This window comes from Microcaecilia unicolor, chromosome 10 (assembly GCF_901765095.1).
Source record: "Microcaecilia unicolor chromosome 10, aMicUni1.1, whole genome shotgun sequence".
Taxonomy (NCBI): Eukaryota; Metazoa; Chordata; class Amphibia; order Gymnophiona; family Siphonopidae; genus Microcaecilia; species Microcaecilia unicolor.
This window is the reverse complement of record NC_044040.1, coordinates 176,989,154-177,003,507: the sequence shown is the minus strand read 5'-3', so window position 1 is coordinate 177,003,507 and position 14,354 is coordinate 176,989,154. Positions and strand designations below refer to the sequence as shown.

Below are 14,354 nucleotides of genomic sequence, written 5' to 3'. Positions count from 1 at the left end.
ACCCACCTCTGGCTAAAACAAGCTTCTTTCCTGTTCAAGGGGGGGAGGGGGTATTCTCTCTCCAATCCCCAGAGCCTCATCACTGCAACCTCTGCCTCTCAGCAAAAGTTATTCTCCAAATGCAGCCACTGCTTCTGATGCCAGGTAGTATACCCTCTCACTGTATGGGTCCTGGTACTTTTATTTCTCCTCACTCCTCCCCCCCCCCACCCAACTACCTCTCACTGTCAGTCACCACAGTATCAATTTTTCCCCTTGCCCCTCTCAGTACCAGAATTGTACCCTGGCGCATCCACTACATGTCAATCAGCTGGATATACACCTCCCCCCTCCCAACCAACAACCACTCCCATTCCTCCTCCCAGCCCCTGGCCAGGATCCAGATGTGATTCAGTAATCCCCTGGGGGAACTCACCCAGACTTCACTCCATTACCAGTTCTCCTCGGGGGTTACAAACACTATAAATAATAATCGAAATAATAATAATAATCCTGGTATATATCCCTACTCTCACTAGGGAAATAAAGCTGCATCACACAGTGAAAAAAAAATATTCGCTACCAAAGAATACCAATAATAGAACACTGCCTTCAAAATAGAAGCAAACACTGAAGAAATTAAAGTACATCATAGCAAAATAAACTACCATAAAATATCAAAGTATCAATTAACACAATTTAGCTTTCCATAACAACCTCTATGCAATATTATTCAGTAAAGCTGAAGCCTTATTTATATCCCAAAAGACTGACTCAAGATAGATTTGTGAATGGATGCTGCGAATGAGGTGCTTGTTATGTGATTTTAGGACAGACATTAGTTTCTGATATCCCTGTCTTTTACTGGACCACATTAAAGAACAGAGGAATCTCTCTATGAAACTATGTCAGTATCTGGTACTTTGGAAGAACTGATGCACCCTGTGGTTGAATAAAGTGAAGCGAAGGTCCTTTCAGTGCTACCTTGTATTTCAGAGCCTTGGAGGAGGAGGATGTTTCTTGATCTGTGACAGCATTAGGACTATAAAGTGAAGAAAAAGAAAACCTGGTGAACTGCACAGTATTATATTTTCTTAAATCAGTGCTAATTATCTTGTACTTTCTTTGTTGATTTTTTTTAAGTCTTTCACTGGGCAAAAATAAAAAGATGTGACTGATTTTTCCAGACCTAATAAGTACTTTCTGCAGTCGAGACTGCAAGCTTGAAGGAAGGAAATAATTACATATTTCAGAGTATTGTAATGTGAGAATTCATTCAGAAAAAGACTTCAGAAAATGTTTCTGTCTTGAAAGTTCAAGTACTAAAATATCTTTTGTTGGGCAGCATTCAAAAAGAAGTATCACAAGCTTGCTAAGATTCAGCCTTTTCCTGACCACTATGGCCAGCAGAACCCTGAACGATATTTAATCTGATATCAAAATGTGTACGACATAGATGATGAATACCTTGTAACTGGTCTGATCTCTCATAAAACTGTCAAGAAAAAGGGAGAGCAAAAAAAAAACATGAGATAAATGAGATGGCGAGTAATATAAAAATGACTGGTAGTTGTCAGTATTAATTTTTAAAATTTATTCCTGGCTGGCATAGTAAAAAATAATTAGCTTCTATAGAGAAACATTTTCAAATAGTTTGACCCTTATTTACAAAAATAACAAAGTAGAAAATATTGTCTGACTAATTTTTGAAGTATCTTTCCATTTGAGACACTTTGCAGGCACGGCTTTGTCAAATTCTATTTCAGGCATCTGCAGAGTTGAAGGAAACCAAAAGCACAGTTCTGTTTCCAAAGCTGAGTTCAACATTACTAATGTAAATAGAATTAGCAAGATTAATGTTCTGTTCTTTATGGAAAAATACAGATCTTGCATTCGTTATGCTACACTTTTCAACATTGGATATGGGATCATATACAGAGTTAGGAAAGGAAAAAAGCATGTTAATCTATCACGCCTGTTTCAATGTAGCTTTATGCACATGAAGGCAGTCTAGTTTATGTAAAATATGCTTCACTTTAAACACTGCTTGCATGTGTGTGCGTGTGCGTCCGTGCATGTGCCAGCCTGGAACTTTTTTGAACTTGAAGCTGGAGTGGTAGGTGAAGGTTGATGCTAGCCCTGACCTGATAATTTTGTTTTATTTATTTATTAATTTTTTTTTAATTAACAGTGCTTATATAAAAAACACAGACCTGGCACTCACATTAATCATGCTGCCTGTTGCTTTGCTAATTCTTTTCTTAAATCGTCATACCTCTGTTTTTACAGCTGCCTTTAAGTACTTTTGCTGCCTCTGTAGTTCATTCTGGTTAGATTCTTAGTGGATATGAACTGAAATACTGTACCAGTGTTTCTAAGAAGAAGGACCAGATTTGGTAAATGGCACTCAAATTTGGGTGCCATTAAAAAAATGAGTGCCCAGCACTACTGTATAGAGGGCACTCTGAGTTGAGTGCCCTTTATAGAATAGCGTGTGGCGCCATTTCCTGCACCCAAATATGGGTGACGGGACTTGCACTTGCACCTGCTGAAACCAGGTGTAATTTCTGGCTCCCAATTTAGGCGGGCATCCATGGTGTTCTGTAACCGTGTGTGGAAATTTCTGGAATGCCTTGATCTGTCCATGCCCCCCCACCCCCATGGCCATGTCTCCTTTTGGGTTACTTCTATGGGATTTGGATGTGCAGTTTTATAGACTAGCACATAACAATGTATGTGCAAATAAAAATGATGCCAGTTAACATTGATAATTGTTACCACCCAGTTGTTGACATTAATTGGTTCGTTACCCAATTTTGTTGTGTGTGCCATCTCAGGATTGCATGCAAATTGGAACATCATTTATAGAATCCAGAGGGAGCTGTACCCCATTCTGCACCCCTTTGCCTGTAGCTAAGGCAGTTGCTCTGTTCATCTATCATAGTTACGCCATTACACAGATATGCTCTTTCTTTTTCCTAGCTTCTAACAAAGATGTGTTTTGCTGCAGTTATTCTACACAACGAAACTAAAGCTCGAACTGGACATAACAACTCTTCTTCCTTTCGATTCCCTAATGTGTCTGTCACACATGAACTTTACCACAATACCACTCTGTATTTGTCATACCGGAATTGACGATCGCCTTCACGGTACTATGTAAGCCACATTGAGTCTGCAAATAGGTGGGAAAATGTGGGATACAAATGCAACAAATAAATAAATAATTGAGAAAGCTATGACCTTATGTATTGTATTACATATCAATTTTAGTAATCTAAAAGTGATCTTATCAGTTGGATCAATATTCAAATGCCACAGTCAGCATTTGTTTAAAACTGGATGCATAATCTAAGGGGCCTTTTTACAAAGGCACGTAAGGCCTTACGCATATCCAGCATGCGCCAAATCAGCATTAACACACAGCTACCATGTGCCACGGGCAGTAATTCTGAATTTGGCGCTTACCCAGCGGTAAACTGCAGTGGGCGCATGCTGTATGCCTACCACCCGGGTAGCGGTGAGATCTTACAGCTTTAAGTTAATGGGTGGCGGTAAGGTCTCAGGCCAAAAATTGATTTGCATTGGTTTTTATTTTGCCGCATGACCATTTTCTGGCCCCCTTATACTACTACTACTACTACTTAACATTTCTAGAGCGCTACTAGGGTTACGCAGCGCTGTACAAAACAAAGAAGGACGGTCCCTGCTCAAAGGAGCTTACAATCTAAAGAACGAAATGTCAAGTTGGGCAGTCTAGATTTCCTGGGTAGAGGTGTAGAGGTTAGGTGCCGAAGGCGACGTTGAAGAGGTGGGCTTTAAGTAGAGATTTGAAGTGGGCAGGGAGGGGGCCTGGCGTATGGGCTCGGGGAGTTTGTTCCACGCGTGGGGTGAAGCGAGGCAGAAAGGGCGGAGCCTGGAGTTGGCGGTGGTGGAGAACGGTACTGAAAGGAGGGATTTGTCTTGAGAGCGGAGGTTACGGGTAGGAACGTAAGGGGAGATGAGGGCTGAGAGGTAAGGAGGGGCTGCAGATCGAGTACATTTGTAGGTTAGTAGCAGAAGCTTGAATTGAATGCGGTACCTGATCGGAAGCCAATGAAGTGACTTGAGGAGAGGGGTGACATGAGTGTATCGGTTCAGGCGGAAGATAAGACGCGCAGCAGAGTTCTGAATGGACTGAAGGGGGGCTAGGTGGCTAAGTGGGAGACCAGTGAGGAGTAGGTTGCAGTAGTCAAGGCGAGAGGTAATGAGAGAGTGGATGAGAGTTCGGGTGGTGTGCTCAGAGAGGAAAGGGCAGATTTTGCTAATGTTATAGAGGAAGAAGCGACAGGTCTTGGCTATCTGCTGGATATGCGCAGAGAAGGAGAGGGAGGAGTCGAAGATGACAGAGAAAATTGAATTCCAGTGATATCATCATATAAGGGTTAGGGCAGCATTGGAATTTGTCTGTATTCTCTGCCTCCAGCAGACAGTTCCAGCTTGAATTGTTGCAGCTGGATTTCTAGGATCTTGCTGTCTGGGCACAGGTTGGGGCCTGTAGTCATGGCTGAGCAACAGTTTCTCATGGTCTGCTCTTAGGGATCAGTCTGCAGACATATGACCTTACAGCCAGAGATCATCCCTCCTCCAAGATTTGACCCGTGGGTCCTAGTCCTGGTAGGCTAGGACATTTGTTGGTGGTTTGACTCCCATGGGGCCCCTTCTAGAGCGGTATTTAGTAAAGATCTGGGGGTAAGTCCTATTTTCTTGTTCCTTCTCTCTCTTTCCTACACTTATAAGTACATAAGTACATAAGTAGTGCCATACTGGGAAAGACCAAAGGTCCATCTAGCCCAGCATCCTGTCACCGACAGTGGCCAATCCAGGTCAAGGGCACCTGGCACGCTCCCCAAACGTAAAAACATTCCAGACAAGTTATACCTAAAAATGCGGAATTTTTCCAAGTCCATTTAATAGCGGTCTATGGACTTGTCCTTTAGGAATCTATCTAACCCCTTTTTAAACTCCGTCAAGCTAACCGCCCGTACCACGTTCTCCGGCAACGAATTCCAGAGTCTAATTACACGTTGGGTGAAGAAAAATTTTCTCCGATTCGTTTTAAATTTACCACACTGTAGCTTCAACTCATGCCCTCTAGTCCTAGTATTTTTGGATAGCGTGAACAGTCGCTTCACATCCACCCGATCCATTCCACTCATTATTTTATACACTTCTATCATATCTCCCCTCAGCCGTCTCTTCTCCAAGCTGAAAAGCCCTAGCCTTCTCAGCCTCTCTTCATAGGAAAGTCGTCCCATCCCCACTATCATTTTCGTCGCCCTTCGCTGTACCTTTTCCAATTCTACTATATCTTTTTTGAGATACGGAGACCAGTACTGAACACAATACTCCAGGTGCGGTCGCACCATGGAGCGATACAACGGCATTATAACATCCGCACACCTGGACTCCATACCCTTCCTAATAACACCCAACATTCTATTCGCTTTCCTAGCCGCAGCAGCACACTGAGCAGAAGGTTTCAGCGTATCATCGACGACGACACCCAGATCCCTTTCTTGATCCGTAACTCCTAACGCGGAACCTTGCAAGACGTAGCTATAATTCGGGTTCCTCTTACCCACATGCATCACTTTGCACTTGTCAACATTGAACTTCATCTGCCACTTGCACGCCCATTCTCCCAGTCTCGCAAGGTCCTCCTGTAATCGTTCACATTCCTCCTGCGACTTGACGACCCTGAATAATTTTGTGTCATCGGCGAATTTAATTACCTCACTAGTTATTCCCATCTCTAGGTCATTTATAAATACATTAAAAAGCAACGGACCCAGCACAGACCCCTGCGGGACCCCACTAACTACCCTCCTCCACTGAGAATACTGGCCACGCAATCCTACTCTCTGCTTCCTATCTTTCAACCAGTTCTTAATCCATAATAATACCCTACCTCCGATTCCATGACTCTGCAATTTCTTCAGGAGTCTTTCGTGCGGCACTTTGTCAAACGCCTTCTGAAAATCCAGATATACAATATCAACCGGCTCCCCATTGTCCACATGTTTGCTTACCCCCTCAAAAAAATGCATTAGATTGGTGAGGCAAGACTTCCCTTAACTAAATCCGTGCTGACTTTGTCTCATCAGTCCATGTTTTTGTATATGCTCTGCAATTTTATTCTTAATAATAGCCTCCACCATCTTGCCCGGCACCGACGTCAGACTCACCGGTCTATAATTTCCCGGATCGCCTCTGGAACCCTTCTTAAAAATCGGAGTAACATTGGCTACCCTCCAGTCTTCCGGTACTACACTCGATTTTAGGGACAGATTGCATATTTCTAACAGTAGCTCCGCAAGTTCATTTTTTAGTTCTATTAATACTCTGGGATGAATACCATCAGGTCCCGGTGATTTACTACTCTTCAGCTTGCTGAACTGACCCATTACATCCTCCAAGGTTACAGAGAATTTGTTTAGTTTCTCCGACTCCCCCGCTTCAAATATTCTTTCTGGCACCGGTGTCCCCCCCAAATCCTCCTCGGTGAAGACCGAAGCAAAGAATTCATTTAATTTCTCCGCTACGGCTTTGTCCTCCTTGATCGCCCCTTTAACACCATTTTCGTCCAGCGGCCCAACCGACTCTTTGGCCGGTTTCCTGCTTTTAATGTATCTAATCTCTTCTCTCTCTTCTCTCTCATCCTGAATGAAGCTGATTCAAAAAACATAAGAATAGCCATACCAGATCAGACCAATGGTCCATCTATCCCTGTATCCTGCTTCCAACAGTGGCCAGTCCAGGTCACAAGTACCCGGCAGAAACCCAAATAGTAGAAAGATTCCATGCTACCAATCCCAGGGCAAGTAGTGACTTCCCTCATGTCTACCGCAATAGGAGAATTTTAATTCTGTGAGAGTTCTTGTTTTGCTGCAGTATTTGGCAGTTCTGTATCCCATATTTCAATGAGGCATCTCAGTGTAATCCACTGTCTTTGAACCAGGGATTCCTATACCTAGTTAATGGAGGTTTTCTTCTAGAAAAACTAGTAGCCCGAAGATTCTTATGGTTTTGTTATGGCCCTTGTGAATAAGGGGCTACCTCAAGGAATTAACTTGCTTTAGGTTGACCAGAACAAGCTCATCCTCATCTGCTTCGTGCTTATCGAGAAGGTCCAAGAACAATTAGTCCTTTTGAGGTGCCTGCAAGTTCTGAGAGGGAGTTAGTACCTCCTCCACTAGAGCTAAGAGCCCCCAATGAGTTCTTGTGGGCCCACTGAGTGCCATAAGTACATAAGTATTGCCACACTGGAACACACCAAAGGTCCATCAAGCCCAGCATCCTGTTTCTAACAGTGGCAAATCCAGGTCATAAATACCTGGCAAGATCCCAAAAAAGTCCTATACATTTTATACTACTTATCCCAGAAATAAGCAGTGGATTTTCCCCAAGTCAATTTAATAATGGTCTGTGGACTTTACCTTTAGGAAGCCGTCCAGACCTTTTTTAAACCCCACTAAGCTAACTGCAGGGTGCTAGGGTCTCTGGCATCCCCCTGCAGACTATCAATTGGTGACCCCCCCCCCCCCCCTCCCCTGTCCAGCCATCTCCTTTCTCTCTTCTCCCTCCCCTTCTTCCACCCTGCCCCCTTTTTCAGCAGTTTCTTGAAAGGTGAAGAACAATTTTTTTTTTTTTTTTTTACTCGACAGTTTTTTAATTTATTTGAAAGCTTCCCAATATGTAGATATAAATATCATAAACAAAGAAGTGGGAATTGGACCACTGACTCCAGGGAGCTGTGACTGTGGTTATATACACTAAACTTTAATGTAGACTCGACACAGTACTGTGTTTCGGCCACAGGCCTGCCTCAGGAGTCTTTGAAGTTCTGATACAGATATATAGTCTTGATACGAACTGGTCTTAAAAAAGACCCTTTATAATCTAAGAATACAGTGAAACGCTGAGTATATACTCTTGCATCTGTGACATAAAATTGAATATCACTACAACTGCTTAAAAATTATTGTAACTGGTGGAAACAGCACTAATAAAAGCTGTATTTTTTTGCTCCTTTTTCTACAGTGTTCTATATAATACAGTAATACATGGCCAAATTTCAGTGAGGGTATCCTGTTTACTCATTGGTTCATCATAACTGTTGTTGTAATCTGCCTTGGGAAGCAATTAAGATTGGAAGTAAAATTAAACTCTCCTTTCATTGGAGCACGCGGAATCACATGTTCATCTCATCTCTTTTGTACAAATGGATTATTCTGTTTTTTTGTACAAATGGATTATTCTGTTTTGAGCATGTTTCAGGGACAAGTGGTTTTTAGAAGTCAAAATAATAAAAATATTTTCTTCCATGTAGATCTCTCATTTGCTTAAACATAACTAAATGGGCTATAAGACCCTAATGCAGTCCATTGGTTTTCTTATATTTTGTTCTTGTGATGACTTAGAGGCATATTTTCAAAGCACTTAGCCTTCCAAAGTTCCATAGAAACCTATGGAACTTTGGAAGGCTAAGTGCTTTATTTATTTATTGCATTTGTATCCCACATTTTCCCACATTTTTGCAGGCTCAATGTGGCTTACAAGGGCCTGTTATGGCATCGCCATTCCAGGGTAAAGGGTACAATTGATGTTACAAAGAGTTCAAGGATGAGAAAAGAGGTCTAAGCAGACAGTTATAGAAAATATGCCTCTTACAAACCTGCCCCGCCAACTGCCACCACCACTGTAATGCTGCCAACCCCTCCCGCATACTATAACCCCCCCTCTCCCACACACTACAACCCTCCCAAGAAGACCTGCCTTGAAGGCCGCCCTGGTGGTGTAGTGGCCTCTGCGGTGCCGCCAGGTTTTTCAGAATGGCAGCCATTTTTAAAATAAGGTGGTGCCACCCGCAGCACAGAAGAGCAAAGAGAGATGGAGGAGTGGCAGAGGGCAGGAAACAGTGGGATTCTTTCCTGCCCCCACAACCGCAGAGGTCACTACACAACCAGGGTGACCTTCAAGGATCAAGATAGGTGTTCTTGGGAGGGCTGTAGTGTAGCGCAGGGTAAGCAAGGTAGTTTCTGGCATCCCTCGAATGTTTGCACCCCCCTGTCATGCGTACCCTGCTTACTATGTTCCGCCGGCCCTGGCCAGTAGGTAGAGGGCTGTCTTTGGCTCCTTTTGCTAACCCTTTGTGACAGGGTTACGTTACTTTTTTTTCCCCAGATGATTTGTGGGCCTTCCATCCCTGAAAGTGGCACTGTCTTTAGTCTTGAAGCAATTTTATTGCACTTAGGGATCCTTTTAGGATTAGAGTCACCATAAATTCAAATTTGTAATGCTTTATTTCTTTTTCAGGGGCACACTTCCCCTTTCCTGTATCTATTTATTTATTCCTGTATTTATTTATTTGTTACATTTTTATTATGCTGCAGAGCATCCTATTATGTGGTAAGAAACCAGAAGAGGAAATGACAGTTTCACATGTTACAGGAAAACCTGTTTTGTACTCTCAAATGTGCAGAAATCAGGTTTGCATATGACAAAAGTGCCAGTTATATACTGACATGTTAATTGGTGATTCCATGGAGTGCCACAGATAAATCCAGAGGCTTGTGGGTTGTGTCCCTCTACCAGCAGGTGGAGATAGAGAGAACCTCCGAGGTTTGCTATATGTTTCCTTGTGCAGCCAGCTGAACCTCAGTATTCTCTCCATCAAGCAGGTGGAGGGACATCTCTGTGCAGCTCTGGTTTGATCTGGCTACTGGTGTCTTTTGGGCCTAGTTTAGCACAGACAGGGATTGAGTGGCTGTTTGCAGCTTGTATTGTACACCTGGTGGTGCCAGGTCCCTCCCGGTCTCCCCCTACCTTTCCTCCGTCGCTCGGGGCTGTTGGCCTGATCGGGTGTTTCCTTTCTCTCTTGACTAAAAAAAAGAAAAGAAAAAAAAAAGGTAAGAGACTTCGTGTTTGTTTAATCATACCGAGGAACTAGACGTTCTGCCGAGCCAGTTTTGGAGCAGGCGTTTTTGGAGCATGTCAGTGCCTTCTGAGGCAGCTAAGCGCTGCTCCCGGTGTGGGGGCTGGAGAGCAGCATCGGGGGAGTGTGAGTCCTGCCGCCGTCATCCCACAGCGGGTGTTCAGCGTGACGGGGGTTCCCCTCAGGCGTCCGGTGAGTCGGAAGTGCAGGGGATAGTTTCGGCAGTATCCTTGGGGCAGTTAGTGCAGCGCGCATTGGCGGGCGCCATTTTTTCCTCTCAGGTGCGACCTGCTCTGCACATGGCGGTTGATAGACAAGAGGCGCAGTGCGCTTCTGTGGCACAGGCTCCGAGCAATGTGCAGGGAGCAGGGGAGTCCCTTGCAGTTCCTTTTTCCACGGATTTTGTTTTATTAATGCACAATGCCTTTCTTTTGAAGAAGTCAGGAGCTTCTCTTCAGGCAGCCCTGTCTCTTCCTCAGCAAACTTCGGTTGCTGCAGCCACTCAGTCTTTCCTGCCAAAACGTCCCCGGGTGGAGATTTTGGATCCCGAGGAGCTATCTGACACAGATGGCCCGATTTTGTCTCCGGGCTCACCATCAGAATCTTTGGATTTGGCAGATGAGGTTACCCTGCCCTCTGAGGAGGGGGATAATCTGATGGCTGCCTGCCTTTTTTGCAGGGAAGAGCTTCCCTCCCTGATTGTTAGGGCTTTTGAAGTTTTGGCCATTTCCCCCCTGAATCGTCAGGGGGGAACAGGTCCGGTGCCCTCTATTATGTCTGGCACCAAATGCCCACCTTGGTCCTTTCATGTGCATGAGGCCATGAAGATCCTTATTTCAGCGCAGTGGGATACGCTGGACAGTGGGCTTAAGGTTGCTTAGAGCTATGTCGCGTCTTTACGCGCTACCTGCTCCTGACTTAGATTTGCTGAAGGTCCCTACAGTGGATTCCTTGATCACAGTGGTCACTAAGAAAACCACTCTCCCTGTGGAGGGTGTCACAGTGCTCAAGGACCCTCAGAATCATAAGTTGGAGACTTGCTTGAAGTAGCGGCTCTTTCCCTACAGGCCTCAGTTTGTGGCTCCTATGCGGCGCAGGCATTCTTATCGTGGGTACAGAAAGCCTCCTCTCCAGAAGATCTCGTGGCTGTTTTGCCGGCCTTGGAGTCCGGTTTAGCCTTTTTTGCAGATCTTCTTTATGATCTTTTCAGGGCTTCGGCGAAGGTTTCCCTAGCGGTCACCGCGTGTCGCTGGCTGTGGTTGCGGCATTGGACTGCAGACGTGGCCTCTAAATCATGTTTAGCAAAGGATTCCTTTTAGGGGAAAGCTTTTGTTTGGAACAGACTTAGAACAGATTGTGAAGGACCTCGCTGACTCTAAGGGCCAGCGCCTTCCGGAGGACAGGTCCAAATTTGTACGACTGGTGGTACCTAGACCTAAGTTTAGGGATACATGGCATTACCATCCAGGTCGCGGGGCCTCTTTTCAGAGAGCAAGGTTTTCTCAGAGGCCTCAGCCCTTTCGAGGTGACAGGCAGGCTTTCCTTTCCGGTAATAGAAACCAACCCACAGCCTGGTCCGCCCAATGATGGGGCCCTGGTCCATATCCAACTGGTTATTGGGGGCAGACTGTCCCTATTCCTGGTGGAGTGGACCAGGGTAACATCCGACGAATGGAGGTTATCAGAGACAGCTACAAGTTAGAATTGGCTCGTCCGATAGTAGACTCTTTTCTGGAATCCTCTTGCAAATGTCCCGCCGAGATGCAGGCCGTTTGACACACCCTCCTTAACGTACAACGGCTGCGTGCCATCCAGCCTGTACCCCCAGCAGAAAGAGGGTGCGGTCAATACTCCATTTATTTTGTGGTGCCAAAAAAGGGCGGTTTTTGGCGACCCGTCTTAGATCTCAAGTGTGTCAACAGGTCCTTACGGGTTCGGCTTTTCCGCATGGAAACCCTCTGATCGGTGATCGCAGTGGTACAGCCAGGGGAGTTTTGACCTCTTGATCTCAAAGAGGCCTATTTACACATTCCAGTCTGGCCTCCCCACAGGCGATTTCTTCGCTTTGCAGTGCTTGGTCGTCATTTTCAATTCAAAGCGATGCCGTTCGGCCTAGCCACAGCGCCTCGGACCTTTTCCAAGGTCCTGGTAGTAGTGGTGGCCTATCTCAGGAAGGAAGGGATTCAGGTCCATCCTATCTAGACAACTGGCTTGTGCGGGTGTCTTCTTTCGAGGAGAGTCTGCGGGCAACCGACAAAATGGTCGGGTTGCTTCAGTCGCTTGGTTGGGTGGTCAACTTCCTGAAGTGCAGCCTAACGCCTTCCCAAACACTGGAATACTTGGGGGTGTGCTTCGGTACCCGAACAGGGATAGTTTTTCTTCCTTCAGCTTGAGCACAGCGGTTACAGGCTCAGTTATGAGCGCTGTTTCAAACTCCGAACCCGCGGGCTTGGGGCTATGTACAAGTTCTAGGTTCCATGGCCTCCACATTGGATGTGGTAAAGTGGGCCAGAGCTCACATTCGCCTCCTCCAGTGGCACCTTCTGAGCCGTTGGTCTCCGCTCTTGGAGGATTACGAGGTTCGGGTGACATGTTCAGCCCGTCTTCACACAATCATGCACTGGTGCTTCATTCAAAAGAATCTGATGTCGGCCCAGACTGGAAGATAGTGACCACGGATGTGTCACTGTCTGGCTGGGGGGCTCATTGTCTGCAACGGCCCAGGGCGTTTGGACTTCAATGGAGGCATCATGGTCCATCAACCGCTTGGCGTTATGGGCGATTCGTCTGGCCCTTCGGGAGTTTCTGTCTCTTCTCTACAGTTGCCAAGTTCGAGTTCTTTCGGACAATGCGATGGCGGTCGCCTATGTAAACTGTCAGTGGGGCACCAGGAGTGCACCCCTAGCGCGCGAGGTGGCTCTGATCTACCGTTGGGCAGAGACTCATCTCTCTTTCTTGACATCGACTCATATAGCGGGGTCACAAAATGTGCAAACAGACTTTCTCAGTCGCCACCAGTTGGAGCCAGGGGAGTGGATGTTCTCTCCCCTCTGGCCTTCGATCAGATAACTGCCCGCTGGGGGATGGGCTCAGAAGGCATCGATGCCCTTCTTCAACCTTGGCCCAGGGGCCTGCTCTATGCCTTTCTCCCGTGGCCAATGGTGGGCAGGTTCCTGACTCGCATTGCCAGTCATCCCGGTCGAGTGATCCTAGTGGCCCCGGATTGGCCCAGACGACCCTGGTACACAGATGTTATCAGGCTTCTGTTCGATTGTTCTTTTCTGCTACCGGCACAGGATGGTCTCCTGCTGCAGGGGCCAGTCACGATGGAGGATCCCTCCCCCTTTGGTCTTACGGCCTGGCCCTTGAAAGGGCGAGGTTGAGAAGAAAAGGGTATCCGGACGCAGTTATCGCTATGATGCTGTAGGCTCGGAAAAGATCCACCTCAATAGCTTATGCTAGGGTATGGCATACCTTCGATTCATGGTGTGCGAGTTCAGGATTGTCCAACGGCTTCGGCTTCAGTATCTGTTATCCTCGCGTTTCTTCAGCAGGCTGAACAGAAATCACTCTCGTTGAGTTCTGTTAAGGTGCAGGTGACAGCTCTGGCATGTTTTAGAGGCCGGCTTCAGGGGGCGTCCATCACCTCCCACCCAGATGTGGTTTATTTCTTGAGGGGCGTAAATCATTTGCGCCCTCCTCACATGCCAGTTCTGCCATCCTGGAACCTTAATCTAATTCTCAAAGCGCTTCAGCGTCCTTCTTTCAATCTCTGTTCGGAGAATTTCAGAGTTGCGGGCCCTTTCTTGCAGAGACCCCTTCCTGCGTTTTACGGAGGCGGGGGTATCGATTAGGACAGTTCCTTCGTTTTTGCCCAAGGTAGTTTCTCGTTTCCACTTGGGGCAGTCCCTGCATTTGCCGGCCTTCCACTGGGAAGATTACCCTGAGCAATTCCGGGCTCTTTGCTGCCACGACGTGACATGGGCTCTTCTCAGGTATTTAGGGGTGACAAATGAATTTTGTCTTTCTGACCATCTCTTCGTCTTTTTTGGAGGCAGTAAGAAGGATCATATGGCGTCGAAGGACACCATAGCCCGGTGGTTGCGGGAGGCCTTCTGTTCGGCATACGTGGCATTGGGCAAGCAAGCCCCTTTGCAAGTTTGTGCTCATTCTACGCGAGCTCAATCTTCCTCCTATACAGAGTCCCGTTTGGGTTCTCTGGAAGATATCTGCAGGGCACCTACATGGGCTTCGGTCCATACATTCACTCGTCATTATCGGGTGGATGTGGCAGCTGGTCAAGATGTGGTGTTTGGCTCATTGGTGATTTGTGCCGGGTTGGGGGTGTCCTGCCCTACTTGAGGACTGCTTGGGTACATCCCACAAGTCTCTGGATTGA

General features: G+C 46.2%; 1 protein-coding gene across 2 annotated transcripts in view; it reads left to right on the top strand.

Moving 5' to 3' along the window:
• The window catches only part of PLOD2 (procollagen-lysine,2-oxoglutarate 5-dioxygenase 2), a 147,313-nt gene that overhangs the window by 31,938 nt on the left and 101,021 nt on the right, over window positions 1-14,354 (top strand). The window lies entirely within an intron of this gene.